The sequence below is a fragment of the Aotus nancymaae genome, unplaced genomic scaffold (genome assembly GCF_030222135.1).
Source record: "Aotus nancymaae isolate 86718 unplaced genomic scaffold, 86718_ANA_hifiasm-v0.15.2.pri h1tg000016l, whole genome shotgun sequence".
Taxonomy (NCBI): Eukaryota; Metazoa; Chordata; class Mammalia; order Primates; family Aotidae; genus Aotus; species Aotus nancymaae.
The window spans coordinates 5,974,941-6,001,556 of record NW_026988428.1 but is presented as its reverse complement, the minus strand read 5'-3'; the positions used below and the strand labels follow the sequence as shown (position 1 = coordinate 6,001,556).

The window sequence follows — 26,616 nt, the reverse complement described above, 5'->3', positions numbered from 1 at the left end:
TTCTTTTCCCTCCTACCCCCATCATGCCCTCCCCACTCAATCTATCCTTTTCTCCCACATTCTCCCCGTAGTCAGTCCTGGTTTACTCCCAGTTGTTTGCATGCTATGTGGCAAGGCCTAGCCAATTACAGCACCAATTAAATCCCTCTGATTTCTTCTTTCCCTATGAAGTGGCATAAAGCTGCTTCTATTTCATCTTGCACAGTTATGATCACTCTTTGAAACCTAAATGTAGGACTTCACAATTTGTGCTTTTTAATTTAGCTTTATTAGTGTGTGCCCATTATGTCAGCACTTTCATAGAATCTGAAACTGCCATTTGTCATAATGAGGTATCCTTCTGAGATGTTTATATCAGCTGCATTTTTGGGTTGTTTTTGGTTTTTTGTTTGTTTTGTTTGTTTGTTAGTTTTTGAGACAGGGTCTCACTCTGTCACCCCAGGCTGGAGTGCAGTGGCATAATCATGGCTCACTGCAGCAATTAGTTTGACCTCCTGGGCTCAGGTGATCCTTTCACCTTAGCCTTTCAGGTAGCTAGAAATACAGGCACATGCCACAGTGCTACTATGCTAAATTTTTTGTATTTTTAGTAGAGACAGTGTTTCACCATGTTGTCCAGACTGGTCTTGAACTCCTGGGCTCAAGTGATCCACCCACCTTAGCCTCCCAAAGTGCTGGGATTACAGATGTCAACTATCATGCCCAGCCCAGCTGCAAATTTTTTGATAAAGTCTTCTTTGCTTTTATCCAAGTTACTAGTAAGATTGCTCTTTATTATAGGCATTACTTTAGTTTGGTCTAAAACCAACAGAATCAACATTTTCTGGCAAAAATCATCCACTTGGCTATCTCCAAATAACTATACAATCTTATTTTCAATATTTTAATAAGGGGTTTTGTGACTGCTTTGCTGAAATTGAGATTCACTATCTATATATTGTTGCCTGAGCCTGGTTACCAGAATGAGTGTTCTTAGTGAACCCTTATGGTTCCTGGTAATCTCTTTATTCTTCTCCAGCTGCTGACATCTATTTGAGAATCTATTATAAACTTGTCAGGGTTTAAATGAAATGTCAAAGACCATTTGTGAAAAAGTCAAACAACACTCTGCATTTTCTCATTTTTTGGCATCGCTCCTATTCTCTATAATGTTTCCAAATTTACTAATAGGGCCATGTGTGGTGGCTCATGCCTGTAATCCCAGCACTCTGTAAGGCAGAGATGGGAGGATGGCTTGAGGCCAGGAGTTTGAGACCAGCCTGAGCAACATGATGAGACCTCATCTTTAAAAAAAAAAAGTACTGACAGTTGCTCTAAGGTCAGTTCCTTTACACGTGGGATATAATCAGACTGGGTTTTCTTTACATCTTTCCACCTATCCAGTGTTTCAATGTTCTTTTAATTCATTTGTTTTTAATTGAAAATTTTACTGAGAAAACTAAAGATTCACATGGAGTTGTAAAACATAATAGTGATTCCTTGTAGATTTTACCCTATTTCCCTCAATTGTTTTTGCAAAACTATAGCATAATGATACAACCACAAAACTGACATTTGATATAATTCCCCCATCTTACTCAGATTTCCTGTTTTATCTGTATTTGTTTGTGCATGTGAACCTCTATATAATTTTATCATTCATTTATAATTGTGAACCTAGTCAAGATACTCAACAGTTCTAACTCTACAAAGATTCCCCACGTTGCCTATTCATTACTCTTGTCAACACTGCTTACGTTACTCCTATTGGTTTTTAGATCAATTTCCATGAAGGAAAAAAGAGATGCAAAATAGGAGTTGAAAGGCTGTACCTTTACTGGGCTACTTGTAACATTACCACTTTCTATTCCTTTTCAGCAGGGTTTCTTAATCTGCATACAAATTTCTTTTTAAATATTATTGCTATTTTTCCTAGAATTTTAAAAATGCTTTCATGTCCTTAGGTTGTCTTTATCTGATGTTCATTTTCATAATTTCTTTGAAATGTAGCGTGGTAAGTGGGTAGAGTGGTTTGCTTTTTTTTCTACTTTGTAGTAAAATGAAATAAATAACAGCATACGTTTGGGACACAAATTAATCTACACCATTTCCTCCATAGTTTCCAATTATAAATATGTATGGAATACCTTTTTTTGGATATTAAACTATAACGAGCATTTGTAGCTATTTAATGCAGTAAAACACCATTTCTGGGCCAGGCATGGTGGCACACACCTGTAATCCCAGCACTTTGGGAGTCCAAGGTGGGAGGATCACCTGAGGCTAGGAGTTCAAGGTTACAGTGGGGGTACTATTGCACCACTGCACTCCAGCCTGGGCAACAGGGCGAGGCCCCATCTCTACTATATATAAAATTTCCCTCTGTAATCTCTTTGAGGAATAAGATCACATTTTATACCTCTTTTGTGTCTACAGTGGCCACTGTGCTTGCCTTTTCAACCACATCCCAAATAATTATAGCCAAAGATTGGCCCTTGTTTCATAAAGTGGCACACGGTAAATATTTTAGGCTTTGTGGGCCAGTCTCTGCCACACTACTCAACTCTGCCACTGCAATGCAAAAGATAATATATGAATGAGTGTGAATGGGATGTGCCAATAAAACTTTATTTATAAAAACAGGCAACTAGCTGTAATTTGCCTACCCCGATCTAAGCCAACAATGGCAACTTCCTCAGCCGGTGACTGGTTTTCAAATGGACTAATGATCCAATCTGGTGAAAGGGATGTGAGAAAAGTCTGAGTGGGGGCTTCTGGGAGAGATTATTTCACATGTAAGACACACAGGGAAGAGACGACGGCTTTTTTCCCTTTGGATGTTACCAAATCTGAATGTGATAGCTAGGATTGCTACAGCCGTCTTGCTCCTGATCTAAAGATGAAGCCATCTTGTAAGGGGGCAGGGCCATGAGAATCACAGAGGAGAGCAGCAGCTTGGCATACTGGGCCTGGAGACAGCCCCACTTCTTAGGGAAGACAATACATTTCCTTATTGCTTAAGCCAATGAGTTGGCCCAAAAGCATCCTAATTACTGTAGCACCCCCTCTGGCGTTTAGCAAAGTACTTCACAGAGAATAGATGTTCAGTAAACAACAGTTTGCAGATCTGGCTAACAATCTGAACCATGATTTTATGCAAATCAGAATTCCTTTCATTGTAAATAAACTAGCTCCTCTTATAATCTTTTTTTCTTAAAAAAAAAGATCAAAAATAGAAAAACACCAATGAGAGGAATAATATTATAGTAAATCTACATTATTTAAGGTGAATAGAAAAGTATTTGATAATTTTTCATGTTTTTTCTGAAAACAAATGTGCTTTAGCTTATTATCCATTCCCTGCAGTTTTCCTCCTTTTACTTTAAGACTCTCTCTCCCTGGCTGGCCCTTGGAAGACCTGCCATATGCAAATGTGTTCACTCAACAGTCTTATTAGGCATAGTTCCAACTGGCCACCCCAAATGAACACAATTAAAAGTTAAACATCAATTAAAATTCACAGAATCCATTTAGCTTTCTCAAAAAGCACTAAATAACGGTACACATTTGGGACACAAATTAATCTACTTTGTTTCCTTCATCATTCTTTAGTTCTCAAACATCCTAGGTCGCATTTTAGATTCTGTTAATTGTTCATTCAGCCCACCCTGAGTAGGGAATGAAAAATGAGCCAAGATAAAAGATAAGAACAAAAGAATGAGATGCCACACCATATCAAGTGCAGTCAGCCAGGTAGTTTGTCAGTGACGTGGCACTAAAGAAATCCTGTGTGAGGACAAACACAGTGAGGGGAAGTGGGTGATCTCTCTAATGAGACCTCCACTGATACATGCATCTGCTTATTCACAGACATTGACATCTAATGGGCATCTCAAGTTTCAACGTGGCCCAAACAGAATGCATAACTTTCCCCTTAAATCTTCCTTTTCCATCTTCCTCCATTCAATAAATGGCACTCAATTGCATAAGCCCAAATTCAGCATCACCCTTGATTTACTATCTTCTGTATCCCCATGACCAAGCCATCAGCAATTCCTATCGGCTCTGTATCCAAAATCTGTTCGTCCCTCTTCATTCCACTGCCAACTCCTTAATCCAGACCTCTGTTATGTGTCCCCTGTGGTGACTGTCTCTGCTTCCCAACTGGCCTCCCTCTCCCCCTCCTGCCTGTCAACAACCCACTCTGCTAAAAACTAAACACGAACCCATTGCTCCCCTCCAAATGTCTCTCCGCTGCATTTTAGAATTAGAAACCTGTTTACTTTCCTATTGCTGTAACAAATTATCTTAATTCAGCAGCTTAGACCAACACACATTTATTCTCTGACAGTTCTGAAGCTCAGAAGTTGAAAATCAGGGTGTTGGCAGGGCTGTTTTCCTTCTGGAGGCTTCAGAGGATAATCCAAACCCTCACGTGCTGCAGGCTGCCTGCATTCCTTGGCTCATGGCCTCTTCCTCACCTTCTCCGATTCTGATCCTCACCCCCCTCCCCTGCTCTTATAAGAACCTTTGTCATCACATTTGGTCCACTCAGAAGATCCTCTCCTCACATCAAGATCCTCCACTTACTCACAGCTGCAGTATCCCTTTTACTATATAAGTTAACATAGTCACACAGGCTCTGGGAATGGGACACAGACATTTAGGGGGACCTCATTCAGCCTACCACAAAACCAAAACACAACACAAAAAACACTTCCTTCCTATGACCCACCCAGCCCTCCGTGCCCAGCCTTGCACGTCTCTCTCAGCTTGTCTCCTACCACCCTCTCTTCACTGCTCCACCAGACTTCTGTCTGTTCCTTTGATGTCCAAGCTCGGTCTCACCTTAGGGTCTTTACCTTTGTTGTTCTCTCCAGCCGAAGTGTTCTCCCTCCAGAAGACCATGTTGTGGTTCATTCATAAGAGCTCAAATGTCCTTTCCTCACTTCCTGTCCTTCAAGATCATCTGTCTATTCTCCTTGCCCATAAGCAAACTCCAAGAGAAAAGTCCACATCTGTCTTGCTCATGCTGCACCCACCATAGTTCCTTACACACTTACCAACTTAACAGTTGTTGAAAGAATGAACTATCTAACTTCAAAATGTGAGTGATCTCTGGCTGAGTGCAGTGGCTCATGCCTGTAATCCCAGCACTTTGGGAAGCCAAGATGGGTGGATCACCTGAGGTCAGGAGTTCAAGACCAGCCTGGCCAATATGGTGAAACCTTTTCTTTACTAAAAATATAAAAATTAGCCAGGCGTGGTGGCAGGCACCTGTAATCCCAGCTACTCAGGAGGCTGAGGCAGGAGAATTGCTGGAACGCGGGAGGTGGAGGTTGCAGTGAGCTGAGATCGCGCAACTGCACTCTAGCCTGGTAACAGAGAGAGAGACTCTCTCTCAAAAAAAAAAAAAGCAAGAAAGGAAGAAAAGTTATAACCCATTCTGGTTTTCTAATCCATATATTTACGTAAGTACTTTTTAAACACATCGACATCTTGACCCTAGATCAGCTTTCAGGATAAGACTAAACAAGATGAAATGTAATAAAAATGACTTTGGAGTTATTACTTGAGACCAGGAGTTTGAGACCAGCCTGGGCAAGATGGTGAGACCTTATCCCCACAACAACAGTAATAATAATGACCAAGTGTGATGGCTTGTGTCTGTAGTCCTAGCCATGTGGGAGGCTGAGGTGGGAGAATTGCTTGAGCCCAGGAATTTGAGGTTGCAGGGAGCCATGAGCATGCCACTGTACTCCAGCCTGGGCAACAGAGTGAGACCCATCTTTAAAAAAAACAAAAAATAGAAACTATAAAGCCTACAGAATATTGGAGAGGTGTAAGTGGAGTGAGGAGATGGGGCTGAGAAAAATATGAATGACAATTACTGTATAAAGAAGACTTAGAAGGATTAATTATAGTTAACTCAAAACTCTGTGTGACTTTTCAACATAGTATGGCTACCAAAAATGTGACCTTTCGTGCACTGGAGATTCCTAAGCAAAAAGAGGAAAACAGTCTTGGACACACTAAATTTTTTTTAAATTAAAGCTAAGTTTCAACAAATCTTTAATTGTTATGGTCCTGTGTCACTTTCTTTATGAGGGCCATCGTCACTAAGATTTGTCATTACTGAAACAGGAGTAGTGACACTGTAAAAAGGAACAGGACAAAATTGAATGCTGAGGAAAGGGTAGGGAGCATGCCAACGTCTCACCCATGAAGGGCAAGCAGAAATACTCAGATCCCCAGATTAACAATGGCATTAAATGCTCAATTCAAGCCAAGATAGACTCCAAGGTCCAGAGGCAAATGAGGCATCCAAGAAATGAAGCAGAGGTCCCACGGGGTGAGGGGAAGGAATGGGAAGCATCACTATATTGCACCACTATATTGAAGGAGATCAGCCAGGGTGGTGGGAAAAATTATAGGAAAGACACAAACCTTCCTGGAAGGCCAGGAGGTTTTGCAAAAGCTTCAGGAAAGGGTTATGGCTGAAGGCAGCCTTACCTTCAGCTAATGGCAGAGGGCGGATAACACAGGAGTGCAAAGGAATTTATCTAGATAAGTTTGTTTACCTAGTTCTCCAGGAACCAACCTTTGATCATCTGCGTGTAGGATTTCCCCCTACTGGGGAAGGCCCCCCACAATGTTAATTACCCGAAAATGGTGTTTGCTGTAGGCCTTTGTCATTTAATCTGTACTAAATAAATGCTTATGGGGCCGCACTTTCTCTTCTGCAGTGTTTAGCCCTGCGGTCCCCTAGCCACACTCAAAGGCAAAATATCTGTGTCTGCATACTCTGTACTCCGTTCATCCACTGCTCAGCCAGAGTCTGTGGGACAGACCGGCAAAGGACTTGCATCTTATCCTAGAATGCAAAGTATGTTCCCTCTTGACTGACAAAGTACAATGCTGTTCCTCTGCTGGTACCACTGACAGCATTCATAACATGCTTTTAGGAATAATGCAATCTAGGGACATATGAAGGATATGGTTTTTGGTCAATAAATCCAACTCTAAAAGCCCATTTTTTTCACGCTTTGCCCAACCACCTCAGCCTCCTTTAATGGAATTACTTCTCTTTTTCCAGAATGATTTCTCCTCTGATTAAGAACCACTTCAGGCCGGGCGCGGTGGCTCACGCCTGTAATCCCAGCACTTTGGGAGGCTGAGGCGGGTGGATCACGAGGTCAAGAGATCAAAACCATCCTGGTCAACATGGTGAAACCCCGTCTCTACTAAAAATACAAAAAATTAGCTGGGAATGGTGGCGTGTGCCTGTAATCCCAGCTACTCAGGAGGCTGAGGCAGGAGAATTGCCTGAACACAGGAGGCGGAGGTTGCGGTGAGCCGAGATCACGCCATTGCACTCCAGCCTGGGTAACAAGAGCGAAACTCTGTCTCAAAAAAAAAAAAAAAAAAAAAGAACCACTTCAAACTATAGAAAGATGCATATGACAGATCTGTGTATCTTCAGGGCTTTTATGATGATAAATGGCAAACACATATGGGTCATCTCTTAGGACAATAGTGAAAAGCTGAGTGCCATCTCCTCTTCCTCCTCATGTCATCCCTCTTCAGGATATGCTGAAAAACTATTTTAAAATATCATTTCAAAGGTGTCAAGTTATGAGCCAGCTGAGCTAGATGTTCATGTGTCTCAGTTTTTTTTGGAGGGGGAGGTTTGGTAAGGATCTCAAGAAAGCTATAGATCCTTTCTGCAGAAAAATAGACATGTGTACACATCCCTACAAATTAATGGTGCTCTTGGACTCCTGGTACATGGCCAGATATCCTAAGTTAAGAAACTTTATGTCTTACTCCATTTTGTGTTGTATATTAGTCTGTTCTCACACTGCTAATAAAGACATACCTGAGACTGGGTAATTTACAAAGAAAAAAATGTTTAATGGACTCACAATTCCACATGGCTGGGGAGGCCTCACAATAACAGCAGAAGGTGAAGGAGGAGCAAAGTCACATCTTACAAGGCAGCAGGCAACAGGGTGTCTGCAGGGGAAATGCCCTTTATAAAACCATCAGATCTCATGAGACTTACTCACTATCAGGAAAACAGCCTGGGAAAAACTACTCCCCATGATTCAATTATCACCTACCAGTTCCCTCCCATGACATGTGGGGATTATGGGAACTAAAATTCAAGATGAGATGTGGGTGGGGACACAGCCAAACCACATCATGCTGCTATAAAGGAATACACCTGGCTGGGTAATTTATAAGGAAAAGAGGTTTATTTGCCTCACGGTTCTGCAGGCTGTGTGAGAAACATGGCACCAGTATCTGCTCCTGGTGAGGGCTTCATGCTGCTTCTACCCATGGTGGAAGGTAAAGGGAGGCCGGTGTGCACAGAGATCACACGATGAGAGAGGATGCAAGAAAGGCCGGGTGAGTGGTTCATGCCTGTAATCCCAGCACTTCGGGAGGCTGAGGTGGGTGGATCATGAGGTCAGGAGTTCGAGACCAGCCTGGCCAATATGGTGAAACCCTGTCTCTACTAAAAATACAAAAATTAGCTGGGTGTGGTGGCACATAGTCCTAGCTGCTTGGGAGGCTGAGGCTGAAGAATTGCTTGAACCTGGGAGACAGAGGTTGTATTAAGCCCAGATGGCACCACTGCACTGCAGCCTGGGCAACAGAGCAAGACTCTGTCTCAAAAAAAAAAAGAGAGAAAGCAGGGAGGGGCCAGAATCTTTTTAATAACCAGCTCTCAAGAGAACCAATAAAGTGAGCATTCCCCCGCTACCCCCAGGAAGACCGTTAATCTATTCCCATAGGATCCACTCCCATGACCGAAATGCCTCCCATTAGGCCCCTTCTCCAACATTGGGTATCACATTTCAACACGAGACTTCCAGGAGACAAACAGGCAAACTTACAGCATCTTACTACAGTGGGTAAGTATGCTAGAGAGACTATTGTAAAGACACTCTAAAATGCCTTCGGAGCACCCAAGAGGTTTAGTTTTCCAGCTTCTAGGTTTGTCACTGTTCAGACCTACCACAGGTACACGTGACTACCTGTGGAGTCCACCCTAGATAGAGCATGCACTGGCCTGCAGATGATTGGTTTTTTCTTTTCAATATAAAATTTATAAACGGACTTTGTTTTTGTTTTTGCTTTGTATTTTGAGACAGGCCTCACTCTGCCACACAGGCTGACATGGCTTCGGCTCAGTTCAGCCTTGACTTCCCAAGCTCAACTCATCCTCCCACCTTGGCCTCCCACATAGCTGGAACTACTGATGTGCGCCACCATGCCAGGCTAATCTTTGTATTTTTTGTAGAGATGGGGTTTTGCCATGTTGCCCAGGCTGATCTCAAACTCATAGGCTCAAGTGAGCCTCCTTCCAGACTCCCAAAAAGCTGGGATTATAGGTGTGAGCCACCACCACTTCCAGCTATAAACAGGTTTTTAAATTATAATCTAGCTTGTCTTTGGAGAAAGAATACAAATATTTGAGAACACATTAATAAACTGGCATTGAAATAATGTGTGCATGTGTATGTGTTTGTGCATGTGTGAGTGTCTGTGACCACTGTGTATGTTGCATGTGTGAGTTTATGTGAGTCTTCCCTTAAGAGATGAATCATCCATCCTCCCTGGGTATGCCATTTCCGGTTTACCAGACAGATGAATCCGCTCAGGTGAGAGCCAACCTGTGGGTCCCCAGGCAGCTTATCCCCTGGGAGCTCAGCTCAATCCACAACCTCCCCATATTCAGGGACGCCATCATGTTGGGGACACCTGCCCACACTGAAGCTTTTGCAGAAGCTTTGAAGAGTTCCAATCCCTTCTTATCACAAAGGACTAATCTGCTTCTTATCGCTAAGCTTCCTTAACTACATCCCACTGTGCGGCCTAAAGGGGATTACCAGCTGTCACGATGCTTTTATCTTTCCACCTACCCAACAGCAGACAGGAGAGCTCAAAATGGGACAGAAGTAAGAAGTAAGAGTAAAGGAATTCCCAAAGGGGTGAATCTGTGTCTCTGAGGCAATGAAAGCATCCTACACAAAATGTAAAACATGAGTCTTGGGTTTTCCTAAATTCTCCCGTCTTTTCTTGGCTGAAAGCATGAGACCGATAAATAAGTGTCTGCCAACTGCTCGCTCTGACCAGCAAAGAAATCAACTGGGAAAAGAAAATCAAATCAGGAAAGGGAGGTGAGCATGGGCTTATATACGGGCAAGCACACACACACACACGCATACACACACACAGGCACACACACACATATCACACTCACACGCACAGGGAGAAAGGAAAGGAAAGGCCACCACCCTTCCTGAATTTTCTGAGACAGACCTATAATTGTTTCTGAGGATAGTTCCAGACAACACAGGAACTCCTGGAAGTTCAGCTAAGGAAAGAGAACGTTTTCACTTCACAGGACCATCAGACACTGGCTCTGTGTCTAGGTATATATGTATACAGAGGTTCATGGATAATTCTGCTGTCCTGTGGCAGCAAATGTCACTCTGCTGACCAGCAATCAAGTTTATCTTTTCCAGTCACCCTGGAGACCAAGAGAATGATGGACAGAGTAGAACAAAAGCTCTTTTTATTGTGCAAGGTCAAGTGGCCCAAATGAAGCCAAATAACTTTTAACAATGTGCATTTGCTTAAAATGTTCAATGGTTTTCCACTTCCCTAAGAATAAATTCTCAGTTCCCTAACTCAGCCTGTAAGAAGGGTGGGCCACATACTGTAATGGTCCAAACAGGGACATTTTTGAGAGTGAAAGACAGCACTATTAATAATAGTGCTGGGGCTGGGCGCGGTGGCTCACACCTGTAATCCCAGCACTTTGGGAGCCTGAGGTGGGCAGACTGCTTGAGCCCAGGAGTTTGAGACCAGCCTGGTCAACATGGCACAACCCTGTCTCTACTAAAAACACAAAAATTAGCCAAGGGTGGTGGCACATGTCTGTAATCCCAACTTCTCAGGAGGTTGACGGGGAAGATCACTTGAGCCTGAGAGGCGGACGCTGCAGTGAGCAGTGATCATGCCACTGCACTGCAGCCTCAACAACAGAGTCTCAGAAAGTAATAAAATAATAATAATAGTGCTAGACAACTGCCATACACCAGAGCTGTCTTCACTGACAGACCAGACAATGGGCACCCTATCCTGCGGTATCTGGCTCTGGCTTGTCATCAACTCACTTTTCTCACCATCCTCTGCTCCCTCTCTCCTCTAGCCACACTGACTTATCTCCACTTTTTTTTTTTTTTGAGATGGACTCTTGCTCTGTCGCCCAGGCTGGAGTGCAGTGGAATGATCTCGGCTCACTGTAACCTCTGCCTTCCGGGTTCAAGAGATTCTCCTGCCTCAGTCTCCCGAGTAGCTGGGACTACAGACACGTGCCACTATGTCTGGCTAAATTTTTTGTCTTTTAGTACAGACAGGGTTTCACCATGTTGGCCAGGCTGGTCTTGATCTCTTGACCTGGTGATCCATCTGCCTCAGCCTCCCAAAGTGCTGGGATTACAGGCGTGAGCCATCGAGCCCGGCTTTCTCTCTGCTTTTTGAAAGGGGCTAGCTTTCTCCAGCCTCCAGGACTTTGGCATGTACTTTCCTTTCCCTGTTTCACAGGTTCGCAGCTCCTCACCTGCCTCACTCCTGCCCATCCCTTCTTCAGGTATCTAGATGTCTCTTGGGCAGGGAGGTGTCCCCTGACCCCCCAGGACAAGGCTAGCTCCTTTTTATGGGCTTTCATAGCATCTAGAATGCCCCTCATCACATCTGCAATGATTCATTTAATGCTTACTGCTGCCTCTGGCAGACGCTCGGTGTTCCACCGCAATGAATAAGTCACCAAGCTAGGTTTCCTCACAGCCGAATATCTGGTCCCCAGTGCAGGGCTGACCCAAGGAGGTACTGGGTTCTTCAAGTCCCACCATGGGCATCCCCACTCCAGTGCTTTAATGCCACTGCCCTTTCCCACACTGCTGTGAGTAGGGCTGCCCTATGTGTTCTCTTGGACCGAGGTTGCCTTTAACCTAGTCCGTCACACTGGACTGACATCAATCCACTCAGTGCTGTGCATTCCTCCAAGGCAGAGACTGTAATTCATTCACCAAGGCACGTGATGATGAGGATACTGGTGAAGGAAACACAAGGCCATCACCCCTCATCGGAAACCTAGGGCTCAGATGTGTTTTAGAATTTAAAATTTTTCACTTGAAAATGATAATAATGGCCGGGTGCGATGGTTCACGCCTGTAATCCCAGCACTTTGGAAGGCCGAGGTGGGTGGATCATGAGGTCAGGAGTTCAAGACCAGCATGATCAACACGGTAAAACTCTGTCTCTATAAAAATACAAAAATTAGCTGGGTGTGGTGGCGTGTACCTCAACAGGAAGTTGAGGCAAGAGAATTGGTTGAACCTGGGAGGCGTAAGTTGCAGTGAGCCAAGATCACACCACTGCACTCCAGGCTGGGCAACAGAGTGAGACTCTGTCCCAAAAAATAATTTTAAAAAAGACAATAATATGTAATACTGCCCATAAGGCTGGGGCAGCACCCTGTAATCTGCCACACTGATATTTCTGCAGCAAAATGTGTGAATATTCACACTAAACAGCTAAATAAAGCCTCAAAATCACCTCACATCCTTTCAGGTCAGGCTCTGCAAGTCATTTAGTTCAGATCAGGTGAGAATTTCTGTCCAAGTATGAAGAAACTTTGGTTTTCAATAGCTTTTAAATTTTAGAATTGTGGGTGGGGCATGGTGGCTCACACCTGTCATCCCATCACACCTGCCCACTTTTTGAGATGGGCAGATCATTTGAGGTCAGGAGTTCGAGAGCAGCTTAGCCAACATCGTGAAACTCCACTTCTACAAAAACATACAAAAATCAGACAGGTGTGGTGGCACATGCACGTTGTTCCAGCTACTCGGGAAGCTGAAGCGAGAGGATAACTTGAGCCCGGGAGGTTGAGGCTGCAGTGAGCCAAGATCATGCTACTGCATTCCAGCCTGGGCAACAGACAGAAACTCTGACTCAAAAAATATATATATTTTTTAGAATTCTGGAAAAGGACTGTGGACTTGTAACAGCTCACATTTCATTAACACGTGCCAGGCACTGCTTGAGGTTTACATACATATTATATCTCATTTAATCCTCAAAACAGGTCCTACAAAGTAAGTATTATGCCTTTGCTTATTTTTCAGGTAAAGAAATCAAGGCATAGAGAGTATAATGAACACTGAGAGAGTAAGTGGCAGAGCACAACACTGTACACGTGACCCACAGCAGGCGCTCAGTGATACATGCCAAGGTCCCGGAGGCTGGAGAAAGCTAGCCCCTTTCAAAAAGCAGAGAGAAGTCAGTGTGGCTAGAGGAGAAAGAGAGCAGAGGATGGGTTGTAAGTGATATGTAATACATATCATTGACCCAGGCGTTCAATGATTTCTGAATGAATGAAAGGACACTGCAAGTGTGCACATGTTATGCATGGCGAGGTAGGCTCAAAGCAGTTACACAGGAAGACGGCTGAGATGACCTTGCCAGTTCCTATGGAACTGTCTGCCTCAGTTCCCTCCTCCAGGCCTAGCTTCAAGCCCAGCTGGATGTTTACAAACACCACATGACCATATGGCCCACCCTCCTGGACACAGATGACTGCAGCAGGGGCCGGCTCCTGACCCATGTTTAGGTAATCACAGCAATTCCCTAAGATTTGGGAACTGGAACCACAAAGTCATTTTCTCTCTTGATGCCTGGACTTACATAAACATGTTTCAGAGAAAAACAGAAACAAACATATAGCATCTGTATGTTTGTACCTATATTTAGGTAAAAACCTAAATATCCAAATACAGCCTGACATATTCTAACAAGTAGCTTAGGTTGTCTAATTTTTCACCTTAAATAAAACATTGGCTAGCACACAGGAACTAGTAGGCCAATTGGGGCTGCTTCTGCTGCTGAAATGTAACTGATCATTAGGAGTCATTTGGTAATTAAATCATTCAACTCATGTTTACTGTGTACCTACTATGAGCCAGGAACTCTGGGAAGCAGATGGTAAACAAGACAGATGCGGTTCACGTCCTCTCAGATCATACAGTTGTAGTGGAAAGTAAAACAACAGTGTGAGTGTCATGATCCATGGGAAATAAGAGGAACAGAGAGAATTCAGAGCAGTGGGTTTGAATCAGTCATTGGAACTGAAGCAGAACAGAAATTACACTGTTGATGAGTTGTTCGATCCCAACAAATTCTTATCATAAAACTGAACGATTCTCACGCCTGTAATCCCAGCACTTTGGGAGGCCGAGGCGGGTGGATCACGAGGTCAAGAAATCGAGACCATCCTGGTCAACACAGTGAAACCCCGTCTCTACTAAAAATATAAAAAATTAGCTGGGCACGGTGGCGCATGCCTATAATCCCAACTACTCAGGAGGTTGAGGCAGGAGAATTGCCTGAACCCAGGAGGCCGAGGTTGAGGTGAGCCGAGATCGCGCCATTGCACTCCAGCCTGGGTAACAAGAGCGAAACTCCGTCTCAAAAAAAAAAAAAAAAACTGAACGATTATGAAGAATTACTGACATTAGCACTAAGAATATAAGTAAAGTCCTCATATGCACATTGAGTCATTCTAACAATCATATATCAAGCATGGACCATCCAGTCTCAACATGATTAATAGAATATTAATAAGAATTAATATTAATACGAATAGAATATTAATATTAATTTGCATTTATATTACAAATGTCTGATTAAACCACTTGATAGTGAAAAACTAACATCATAAGTGTGGTTTTCAGAAAACACTCAATCCAATCAATACCTTTTGCCAGTTTAATGCCAGGGCTATTCTAATTAAAACTACATTCTGCAGAAAGCACTTTGCAAAAATATTAGAACATATTTGAGGTTTGCAAGCTAAAAGGGCAATACTTAAAGGATTTCACCAATAGTAAACAGGATGAGTAGCTACGGTGATAGAAACACATTTGATATAATATATGAAAGGCGCTATTAACTGTGAGTGCATTAACCTTCCCTCATTTCTTCCTCATTAGCATAACCCCAATTCTGTTCATGCTATTAAGATGCTCTGCTAAATATACTCTTTCCTGGCCTCTCTTGAAGTCACAGATGGCCTGTATCATAGTTCTGGTGAATAAAACCTAAACAAAAGTCTGTTTTGAGTTTCTTAACAAAAGGAAGCAGAGTTGGTGAGAGGAGTCCTTTCCCTACCCTTCTTCCCTTCCAAGTAGACATGAGCACCACCATGCTGTCACCGTGACGACAAAAGCCAACACACCACGTAGCTCTGATGAAGCCCTGAACCCCGTCGACCTCTAGATTATGTGTCATATGAGGAAAAAAAGCCCCCGTTTTTCCAAACCACTGTTGTTTGATTTTTCTATTATTTGCAACCAAACATTCCTAATAAAGTAGTGCATGACAGAAGGCTGTACTTAAAACGTTTGAACCTTGGGCAACCGTAGCTATAGAGACTGAGAATTCTGTGCAATGGCAGACTTGGCACAGATACCAGGAAGTAGCCCATCCATGGTGAAGCAGTGTAAAACATTGATCATTGTGGGACATCAAATCAGGGCTGTGGTGGAAGCTGGTGTTCGTTTACTTAACATACACTCTCCGTGTTCTTCCTCATCAACAGAATCCTGCATTTGTCCCCATGGTGGGTGCCCACATGTCCTTTCCTAGCCTCAGGGCAGGTCCCATTTCAGGCATCTGGGCAAAGCCTAGTAGAAGACAGGAAGGGCAGTCTGTTGAGGGCTGGGCTGTGCCAGCTGTGTAGACAGTGATGCTCCCTCCAGCTCTCACCTTACATTCAGGAGATTTCAATGTGGAATACAGATCTAACGTGTGACTATCTCTAGGACATGTTCAATGACATTGTCAGCCCCTTCAAGCCTTTTTTGGTTTGGGGTAGAGGTAGGTTACAGGTATCTGGTATATCTGATACAGGGTTATTATTATTCTTGAACTCAAGCACAGCTTTTTAAAAAAAATTTTGAGTTAAGTGTTCTCATTTTATTTTGTTTTGCAGCATAATATTCTTTTTCTTAACTTTCCTATGACTTTACTTAGCAACATATTAAAAGAAACACAATATATGATTAACTACTTTGAAGACACATACACTGGACACCTAAAATTAACAAGAGTAGAGAGGTATGGCATATCTTTTTCATTTGTTATGTGTTGTACCTTGAGTCAAACTAATCATCTTAATGGCAGAAGCTAAAGCAAAATGATCCTCAAGTCACCTTTTAGGAAATCATATTGTAATATTACAGATATCTGATATCTTCATATTTTAAGTACATTTTAAATAACAATAATAATCATTATTAGCAATAATCGTTCAGGGGTGCAATTCCAGCTCACTGCAACCTCTGCCTCCCAGGCTCAAACCATCCTCCCTCCTCAACCTCCTGAGTAGCTGAACTATAGGTGCATGCCAGCACACCTGGCTAATTTTTATATTTTTTGTAGAGATGAGGTCTTGCTATGTCACCCGGACTGGTCTCCAAATCCTGGGCTCGAGCGATCCACCTGCCTTGGCCTCCCAAAGTGTTGGGATTACAGGTGTGAGTGACCACGCCCAGCCTGTTTAAGTACTTTTGCTAACTGGATGATTACTTTTAAAAATAATTATTTAAAATTTTGGCAGCCTCAAATTTGAGTGCTCTGGTACAAAACTACACTTTTTGCTCACTTTCATCCTTGATTGCCTTATGAAAGTTTGCTGCTTAACAGAGCAAAGCACCCATGATTAGTCCATAGAAGAGTATCTCACCTCAATCAGCAAGCTTGCATGAAAAATTACGGTGAGTAACTTACATCGGAGTAATAATGATCACCTGCTGCATTAGGTACAAGGTTTACAGGACAAAGTAATATTTTAATTTAATAGTATTGGTTACTTCTATGATATCTTGTGTGAATTTAATAAATAGCAATCCATTATATCCAAATTACCATTTCAACATGTAAGTATTAGAAAAATTACTAATTAGATATGTTCCATTTCTTTGAAGGCTTACAAAGCCTTTGAAATTCAGTGTGTGTTTTATACTCATAAAACATCTCATTTCAAGAGTTAAATTTTTGGGCCAGGCGCAGTGGCTCACGCCTGTAATCCCAGCACTTTGGGAGGCCGAGGCGGGTGGATCACAAGGTCAAGAGATCGAGACCATCCCGGTCAACATAGTGAAACCCCGTCTCTACTAAAAATACAAAAAAATAGCTGGGCATGGTGGCGCGTGCCTGTAATCCCAGCTACTCAGGAGGCTGAGGCAGGAGAATTGCCTGAACCCAGGAGGCGGAGGTTGTGGTGAGCCGAGATCGCGCCATTGCACTCCAGCCTGGGTAACAAGAGCGAAACTCCGTCTCAAAAAAAAAAAAAAAAAAAGAGTTAAATCTTTATTAGACATACTTGAGATGATTTTGATTTCATAAAACTTACACTTGTAAGAGTAGTTTCACATACCTAAATTGTGTGAAACATATTTAAAAGTTTCAGTAGCTGAACTACCAATAAGTCGTTTTTCTCTTATATTTGCATTTACTTTGACAATTCTTTATCTTAGCAAAAGCATATCAACTTGAAAACTGTATCTGTCCAAGTATATTTACATAGCACATTTTAATTTAAAATTATTAGTATCAAATTTAAATTTGAGTTGACAAACAACTCTAAATTTATGAATATAAATAAGGTATTTCTTCTTTTTTTAACTTTTACTTTAGGTTCAGAGGTATATGTGCAGGTTTGCGACAGCTGTATACGTATATTGTGTGTCATGGGGGTTTGGTGTATCGATTATTTCATCAGCCAGGTAATAAGTATAGTACCTGATAGGTAGTTTTTCAACCCTCATTGTCTTCCCACCTTCCACACTCAAGTGGACCCCGGCGTCTGCTGTTCCCTTCTTTGTGTTCACATGTACTCAACGTTTGGCTCCTACTTGTAAGTGAGAACATGCAGTGTTTGGTTTTCTGTTAGTTCGCTTAGAAGCTCCATCCATGTTGCTGCAAAGTACGTGATTTTTTATGGCTGTGTAGTATTCCATGGTGTATATGCGCCACAATTTCTTTATCCAGTCCACCACTGCTGGGCATTTAGGCTGATTCCAAGTCTTTGCTACTGCAGCTTTTTAAACAGAGACCATAGAGATAGGTACATTTCCCCTGAATATAATGATCTCTTTTTTCCCCTTTATAATTTGAGAAGTCGTCCATTCTTTTTTACTCTTATATTAAGGCTTCATTTGTAAGTAATAAAGCCTAACTTTTTTATTTTTTTTTTTGAGACGGAGTTTCGTTCTTGTTACCCAGGCTGGAGTGCAATGGCGCGATCTCGGCTCACCGCAACCTCTGCCTCAGGCAATTCTCCTGCCTCAGCCTCCCGAGTAGCTGGGATTACAGGCACGGGCCACCATGCCCAGCTAATTTTTTGTATTTTTAGTAGAGATGGGGTTTCACCATGTTGACCAGGATGGTCTCGATCTCTTGACCTCGTGATCCACCCGCCTCGGCCTCCCAAAGTGCTGGGATTACAGGCGTGAGCCACTGCGCCCGGTCCAAGCCTAACTTTTTAAAAAAGAAAAGCAAGCATGAAAGGGACTCTTAGAGAGCAGGGCACATTCAGAAACTGCTCATGGTCTGCAACAGCTGCAGAGAAAACAAGAGAGGCAGACAGGCAGGCGGGCAATGGAGAGCTTTGTATATCACACGTCAAAGCATGACTTTTATCCCAGTAGCAATGAGGAGCCACTGAAGGATTTTAAACAAGGGACTGACATAACCGGATTCTTTATATAGGAGGATTAAATGGGCTGCACTATGGGGAAGCAAATAGCACGGTGGCACGGGAGTCTAGTACAAGACAGTAAGGGATGATGCACGCCTGAATTAAGGCTATGGCAGTGGACGGATTTCACAAGTGTTTAGGAGGTAACGGGGAAAGGGTCTGATGACAGATTGGATTTCTTAGGTAAAGAATGAGGAGTGAAAGTGACTCCCAGATGTGACAAAGGGTGGTTGGTGATGCCATCCACAGAGGCAAGGAATGCGGGAGGCTCAGATGAATGGGAGTGTCAGGAAGGGGAGAGAGACACAAGGCACATGCAGTTTTTGCACCTGGGACATCTCATGGAGATGATCACTAGACAGCAGAATATAGGGGTCAGGCACTCTGATACGAGTAGGAACTATAACTTGAATGAAAATAGCAATTGAAGTCATGGGACTTAATAAGATCATCTAAAGAAAATTTTAAAATGGAAGATGAATAAGTGAAACCAGAGAGAACACTAATGTCAGGGATGGATGAAGAAAAAAGAAAGCAAGAAAGAGAAAGAAAAGAGAAGGAGAAGGGAAAGAAAGAAAGAAGGAAAATGAAGGGAAAGAAAGAGAGAGAAAGAGAGAAAGAGGGGAGGGGAGGGGAGGGGAGGGGAGGGGAGGGGAGGGGAGGGGAGGGGAGGGGAGGGGAGGGGAGGGGAGGGGAGGGGAGGGGAGGGGAGGGGAGGGGAGGGGAGGGGAGGGAAGGGAAGGGAAGGGGAGGGAAGGGAAGGGAAGGGGAGGGAAGGGAAGGGAAGGGAAGGGAAGGGAAGGGAGAAAGAAAGAAGAAATGGCCAGAGAGGCAGGAAGAAAACCACCATAGGGGAGTGTGGAGCAGGATGGGAAGTCAAGGGAAGAGTAGGGCTGAGTAGCCTGCAATGCTCAATACTACCCTAAGGGATTCTCTTCCCCAAGGCACGTGGGCTTTGCCTTCCACTGTGTGTACATGTGATCCTGCTTCCCTGGCCACAGTTAATTGGTCAAGGGGTGATCATTGACCTAAGTAGGATAGAAACCTTCCCTGGGCTAAGCTCTTAAAAGGCAGAGGTGGGCCAGACCTGGAATTTGTGGAATGTCATCTGCTCCTGCCACATGGATTGGAAGCAGACAGAAACGGGAAAGATGAGCAGGGACAGCCAGGAACAATCTTGGTCCAGGGAAGACATCCTGTATTGTGATAAATGACTCTTTTATGTTGCAGTTGGTTCTGGTTGGTTTTTCTTACTTGGAACTATAAAAATCCCAAAATATATCCGACAAGAGAGACAGAAATATAAAGAGCTGTATTACCTGACAGAATGAAACATGTGCTGAATGGAGACATAAGAGGGGGCTGTGGCAGCTCAGGAGCAGGGGAGATTCGTTCCAGCTGGGTGGAGGGAATGCCTCCAGAAGGGAGGTGGCACCTGAACTGGCACTTTAAGGATAAGGAAGGTTGTATGGGGAAAGAAAGGAAAGAGTGCACTCTAGCCGGAAGAAACACACCAGCAAATGCAGAGAAGCATGAGAGTAAATGAGCATTAGTGAAGTGGAGGCAGCGGCCGTGCCTCTGACAGTTTCCTGGTCTGGTCAACTCCGACATGCCTTTCAGGACCCTAGGAAGCCTTCCTGTCCTCCCACAGAACCTGGCCACCCCATCACAGCCTCTCCCACACTGTACCAAAACGCCCCATTGACTGGTCTGCATCCCATACCAGACCTGATGCACTGCATCTATTGATCTTTGTATGTCCTGTGACTGACCCAAGGTGGAGCTCAATACAGACTTGATCATCTCAACCCCTCTCCATTCAACCAGTATATTCAGAGGAGGGGGGGCATGGGAGACTCAGAAGGAGGGTTGGGGTCCTATTCTAAGGACCAGGAGTGGCAGGAAGGCTGCTCTTCAAGGTTAGCTTGTGATGATTTGCAGGTATAGGAACATTAAGATGACTTAACATTTTTTAAAAAATATAATAAAATATACACTACCATTTAAACCATTTTTAAAAAAGGATGGGTCTCCCTATGTTGCTTTGAACTCCTGGGCTTAAGCGATCCCAGAGTAGCTGGGACTTACAGGTGCATGCCACTGCACCCAACTTACGTGAACCTTTTTTAAAAATTATTATACTTTAAGTTCTGGGGTACATGTGCAGATCTTGCAGGATTGTTACATAGGTATACACATGCCATGGTGGTTTGCTGTCTCCATTCCCCCGCCATCACCTACATTAGGTATTTCTCCCAACCTTATCTCTCCTCAAACTCCCCACCCCCTGCTATCCCTCCCCTAGCCCCTGACCTCCCAACAGACCCCAGTGTGTGATGTTCCCCTCCCTGTGTCCATGTATTCTCACTGTTCAACACCCACTTATGAGTGAGAACATATGGAGTTTGGTTTTCTGTTCTTGTGTTAGTTTGCTGAGTATGATGGTTTCCAGCTTTATCCATGTCCCTGCAAAGGTCATGAACTCATCCTTTTTATGACTGCATAGTATTCCATGGTGTGTATGTGCCATATTTTCTTTATCTAGCTTATCACTGATGGGCATTTGAGTTGGTTCCAGGTCTTTGCTATTGTGAACAGTGCCACAATGAACATATGTGTGCATGTGTCTTTATAACAGAATGATTTATAATCCTTTGGGTATATACCCAGTAATGGGATTGCTGGGTCAAATGGTACTTCTATTACTAGATCCTTGAGGAATTGTCACTCTGTCTTCCACAATGGTTGAACTAATTTATACTCGCCACCAACAGTGTAAAAGTGTTCCTATTTCTCCACATCCTCTCCAACATCTGTTGTCTCCAGATTTTTAAATGATTGCCATTCTAAGTGGTGTGAGATGGTATCTCAATGTGGTTTTGATTTGCATTTCTCTAACGACCAGTGATGATGAGCATTTTTTCATGTTTATTGGCCTCATAAATGTCTTCTTTTGAAAAGTATCTGTTCATATCCTTCACCCACTTTTTGATAAGGTTGTTTTTTTCTTGTAAATTTGTTTAAGTTCTTTGTAGATTCTGGATATTGGCCCTTTGTCAGATGGGTAGCTTGCAAAAATTTGTTCCCATTCTGTTGGTTGCCAGTCCACTCTAATGCTTCTTTCTTTTGCTGTGCAGAAGCTCTTAAGTTAATTAGATTCCATTTGTCTATTTTGGCTTTTGTTGCCATTGCTTTTGGTGTTTTAGTCATAAAGTCCTTGCCTATGCCTATGTCCTGAATGGTATTTCCTAGGTTTTCTTCTAGAGTTTTTATGGTGTTAGGTCTTATGTCTAAATCTTTAATCCATCTGGAGTTAATTTTTATATAAGGTGTGGAGGGGGTCCAGTTTCAGCTTTCTACATGTGGCTAGCCAGTTTTCCTATTTATTAAACAGAGAATCCTTTCCCAATTGCTTGTTTTTGTCAGGTTTGTCAAAGACCAAATGGTTGTAGATGTGTGGCATTACTTCCAAGGCCTCTGTTCTGTTCCATTGATCTATATCTCTTTTGGTACCAGTACCATGCTGTTTTAATTACTGTAGCTTTGTAGTATAGTTTGAAGTCAGGTAGCGTGATGCCTCCAGCTTTGTCCTTTTTGCTTAGGATTGTCTTGGCCATGCAGTCTCTTTTTTGGTTCCATATGAAGTTTAAGGTGGTTTTTCCCCATTCTATGAAGAAGGTCAATGGTAGCTTGATGGTGATAGCATTGAATCTACAAATTACTTTGGGCAGTATGACCATTTTCACAATATTGATTCTTCCTAACCATGAGCATGGAATATTTTTCCATCTGTTTGTGTCCTCTTTAATTCCTTGAGCAGTGGTTTGTAGTTCTCCTTGAAGAGGTCCTTTACGTTCCTTGTTAATTGTATTCCTAAGTATTCTATTCTCTTTGTGGCAATTGTGAATGGGAGTTTGCTCACAATTTGGCTGTTTGTTTGTTATTCGTGTATAGGAATGCTTGTGATTTTTGCACATTGACTTTGTATCCTGAGACTTTGCTGAAGTTGCTTATCATCTTAAGGAGATTTTGGGCTGAGACAATGGGGTCTTCTAGATATACAATCCCGCCGTCTGCAAATAGAGACAGTGTGACTTCCTCTTTTCCTAATTGAATAGCCTTTATTTCTTTTTCTTGCCTGATTGCCCTGACTAGAACTTCCAATACTATATTGAACAGAAATGGTGAGGGGGCATCCTTGTCTAGTGCCACTTTTCAAAGGGAATGCTTCCAGTTTTTGCCCATTCGGTATGATATTGGCTGTGAGTTTGTTGTAAATAGCTTTTATTATTTTGAGATACGTTCCATTGATACCTAGTTTATTGAGAGTTTTTAGCATAAAGGGCTGTTGAATTTTGTTGAAGGCCTTTTCTGCATCTATTGAGAGAATCATGTGGTTTTCGTCTTTGGTTCTGTTTATGTGATGGATTACACTTATAGACTTACGTATGTTGAACCAGCCTTGCATCCCTGGGATGAGCCTACTTGATTGTGATGGATAAGCTTTTTGACGTGCTGTTGCATTTGGTTTGCCAGTATTTTATTGAAGATTTCTGCATCGATGTTCATCATGGATATTGGCCTGAAATTTTCTTTTTTAGTTGTGTCTCTGCCAGGTTTTGCTATCAGGATGATGTTGGTCTCATAAAATGAGTTAGGGAGGATTCCCTCTTTTTGTATTGTTCGGAATAGTTTCAGAAGGACCTTTTTTTTTTTTTTTTGACACGGAGTCTCACTTTATCGCCCAGGCTAGAGTGCAGTGGCGCAATGTCAGCTTACTGCAACCTCTATCACCTGGGTTCAAGTGATTCTCCTGCCTCAGTCTCCCAGGTAACTGGGATTACAGACACCTGCCACCGTGCCAAGCTAATTTTTGTATTTTTAGTAGAGATGGGTTTTATCAACTTGGCCAGGCTGCTCTTGAACTCCTGACCTCATGATCTACCCATCTCAGCCTCCCAAAGTGCTGGGATTACAGGCATAAGCCACCGCACCTGGCCATGTGCATCATTTTGAAGTGTCCCGTTCAGTGGCATTACGCTGATGTACAGACATCATCCCAAACTGAAACTCTGGACCCATTAAACAACAACTCTCTAGCCCATCTCCTCAGGCCCTGGCAATCACCACTCTACTTTTCATCTCTGTGAATTTTCCTCCTCTGAGGTACCTTATATAAGTGAGATCACATAGTATATGCCCTTTCAAAAACAATTTGTATTTAAATGTGTTTTCAACTGTAAACATTTACCAAGTATTGTCACTTCCTCCCCTGTGAGGCAGGCAGGGCAGAAACTATTAGTCTGGGTTTGGAGGCCCAGGGAGCTGAGGTTCATGAAGGTTCAGAGATCTGTCCAAGCCTATGGCACATGAGGTACCAGGCCTATCTGACACTCACACACTCCTCGAAGGCTGGGTCAGAATCTGAATGAATCCGGATAGGTGGAGGTCCATGACCACAACTCTCAGCCCACATCAGGCAAACTTTCTGTGCCCAAAGGCATGGTTTAAACACTTCACCGCAGATTGGCAATCAGAACAGGAATAATCAATGGAGTAGGGTGAAGCTAAAGGAGATGGATTCAACCTACGGACACTCAGCCAGAGGCCAGGATGTGTCTATCTACAGTTGGGTGCAGATATGGCTGGAAAGTAGACCTTAGGTTTTTGTTTGTTTGTTTGTTTGAGATGGAGTTTTGCTCTTGTTGCCCAGGCTGGAGTGCAACAGTGCAATCTCAGTTTACCGCAACCTCCGCCTCCTGGGTTCAAGCGATTCTCCTGCCTCAGCCTCCCAAGTAGCTGGGACTACAGGCATGTGCCACCACACCCGGCTAATTTTGTATTTTTAGTAGAGACGGGGTTTCTCCATGTTGGTCAGGCTGGTCTTGAACTCCCAACCTCAGGTGATTCACCCGTCTCAGCCTCCCAAAGTGCTGGGATTACAGGTGTGAACCACCATGCCTGGCCAAGACCTTAGTTTTTAATTACTGTTTATCTGTGATCATGAGTGAATGTTTGGCTAATCAGGGAGACGGCTCAGGAAGGTCAAAGTCATTGCCAGCATGAATGATTAATCTCCACACTTGTTCAGAGTCCACTGAAATAGGCAGCATAGTTGAGTCCCAGTGGAAGGTGCTGAATGATTAATCCTCTTACTGCCTGAGGCCCCCAGCTCTTGGGTGGGCATTCTTCATACTGAGCATCATGAGAAAGATCTTGTTTTCCACACTCAGGTCAAAAGGTCTGCTCGCTTTTTTTTTTCCTGCATAATAATGGTTGACACTAATAACCTATTTGCAAACTGCCAAGAGACTGTAAGGTTTCTTCATGTTTGTTTATTTTCTGGAATCAGAAATGGTTCAAACTGTGCATTACCCTCTAAATCAATGTGCTGCAAAAAGCTCTTAGTGAACCTGGAGAAAATGAGTGGTATGCATTTTGTTCTCATCGATACTTAGTAAAATAATGTATTAGGTGTTTAAGTTGTTGGATGAGACAAAGTTATCTGACTGGAATAAAACTTGGTTTTCCTCTGCTATCCTGCTTAGGAGAAAAGAGGAGCTCAATTGAGGATTGGGTTAGCTATAGAAATATAAGCTATCCTTTCTTTGCACATAAGTGTAATGTGAATACATTTTCAGAATTAATAATTACTGAGTGCCTACTACATGCTGGGTTCCCTCATTTCATCACCACAACAGCCTTATGTAGGAAACACTATTATTTTCCCATTTATTTATTAGGAAACTCAGGCATAGACAGGTTAAGGTTTAGCAGCATTCCCAAGGTTCCAAAGGATCCTTACAGGAACTTGCAGACTAAAAGAGCACAGATTCATAAAAAGGAGACACAACGATACAGCGTGCTAAGTACAACAACAGAAATGTGTGCAGGGAGTTAGGGACCTAAAGAGAGGCTAAATTCAGCCTGGGAAAGCTTTCTGGAGATTATGTGCATACTTATTTTTTAAAAGGTATTATTAATATACAACAAAATGCACAGATGTTAAGCACTCAGCATCCTGTTTCAACAAATGCATACGTTTGTGTAGCTGCCATCAAAAACAAGGTTTGAAACACTTCCATCACCCCCAGAAAGTTCTAGCATGTCCCTTTCCTGTCAATTCTTCCCCCTTCTCCAGTTTCTTAATTCTTTCATGACAGGTTAGTTTTGTGTATTCTTGGACTTCATAAAAACAGAATCTTCTGATGTACACTTTTTTCCTGGCTGCTTTCACTGAGTTAAGCCTTAAACAAGGAATAACCCTTTAGCTGGGCAAAGGAGCAATGTAAAGCAGATGGAGGGAGGTGAGAGGCGGCCTGGAGCCCTGTATTGAGTGGGAGGTAATGGGGGTGGGAAGGAAGACATGGGGAGGAACTGAGGACCCTGGGTTTTAATTTAAGAGGGCTTGGATTTTATTCCATGGGCAAAGGGGAGCTAATGAAGGCTTAAAGCAGCTACAGATGCAACGCTTTGCACTTATGTTTCAAATTCAATGGTCTTAGGACAAGGTTATTAGTGATCCCCATTTTAGGGGGGTCATTTTATTATTATTATTATTAAACAACAACATTGTCATGTTTTCTTGAATATTGACAATTTGAAATATTTAACTTGTTCATGAAAACCAATCTGGAAAAAAACCTCAAAGAGGCTAATTTCCAGCCATGATGTAAAAAGACAAACAAACAGAGCCCCAATTGAACTTTAGATTTAAATTCATTTGAACTTTATCCCCAAGACTCCAAATTTGGCCCTCCTAGATGCACCAAGACTACACAACATCCTTTGTTAAT

General features: G+C 42.9%; 1 protein-coding gene across 3 annotated transcripts in view; it reads right to left on the bottom strand.

Moving 5' to 3' along the window:
- TMCC3 (transmembrane and coiled-coil domain family 3) overlaps nucleotides 1-26,616 on the bottom strand; it is a 299,140-nt gene that overhangs the window by 167,427 nt on the left and 105,097 nt on the right. The window lies entirely within an intron of this gene.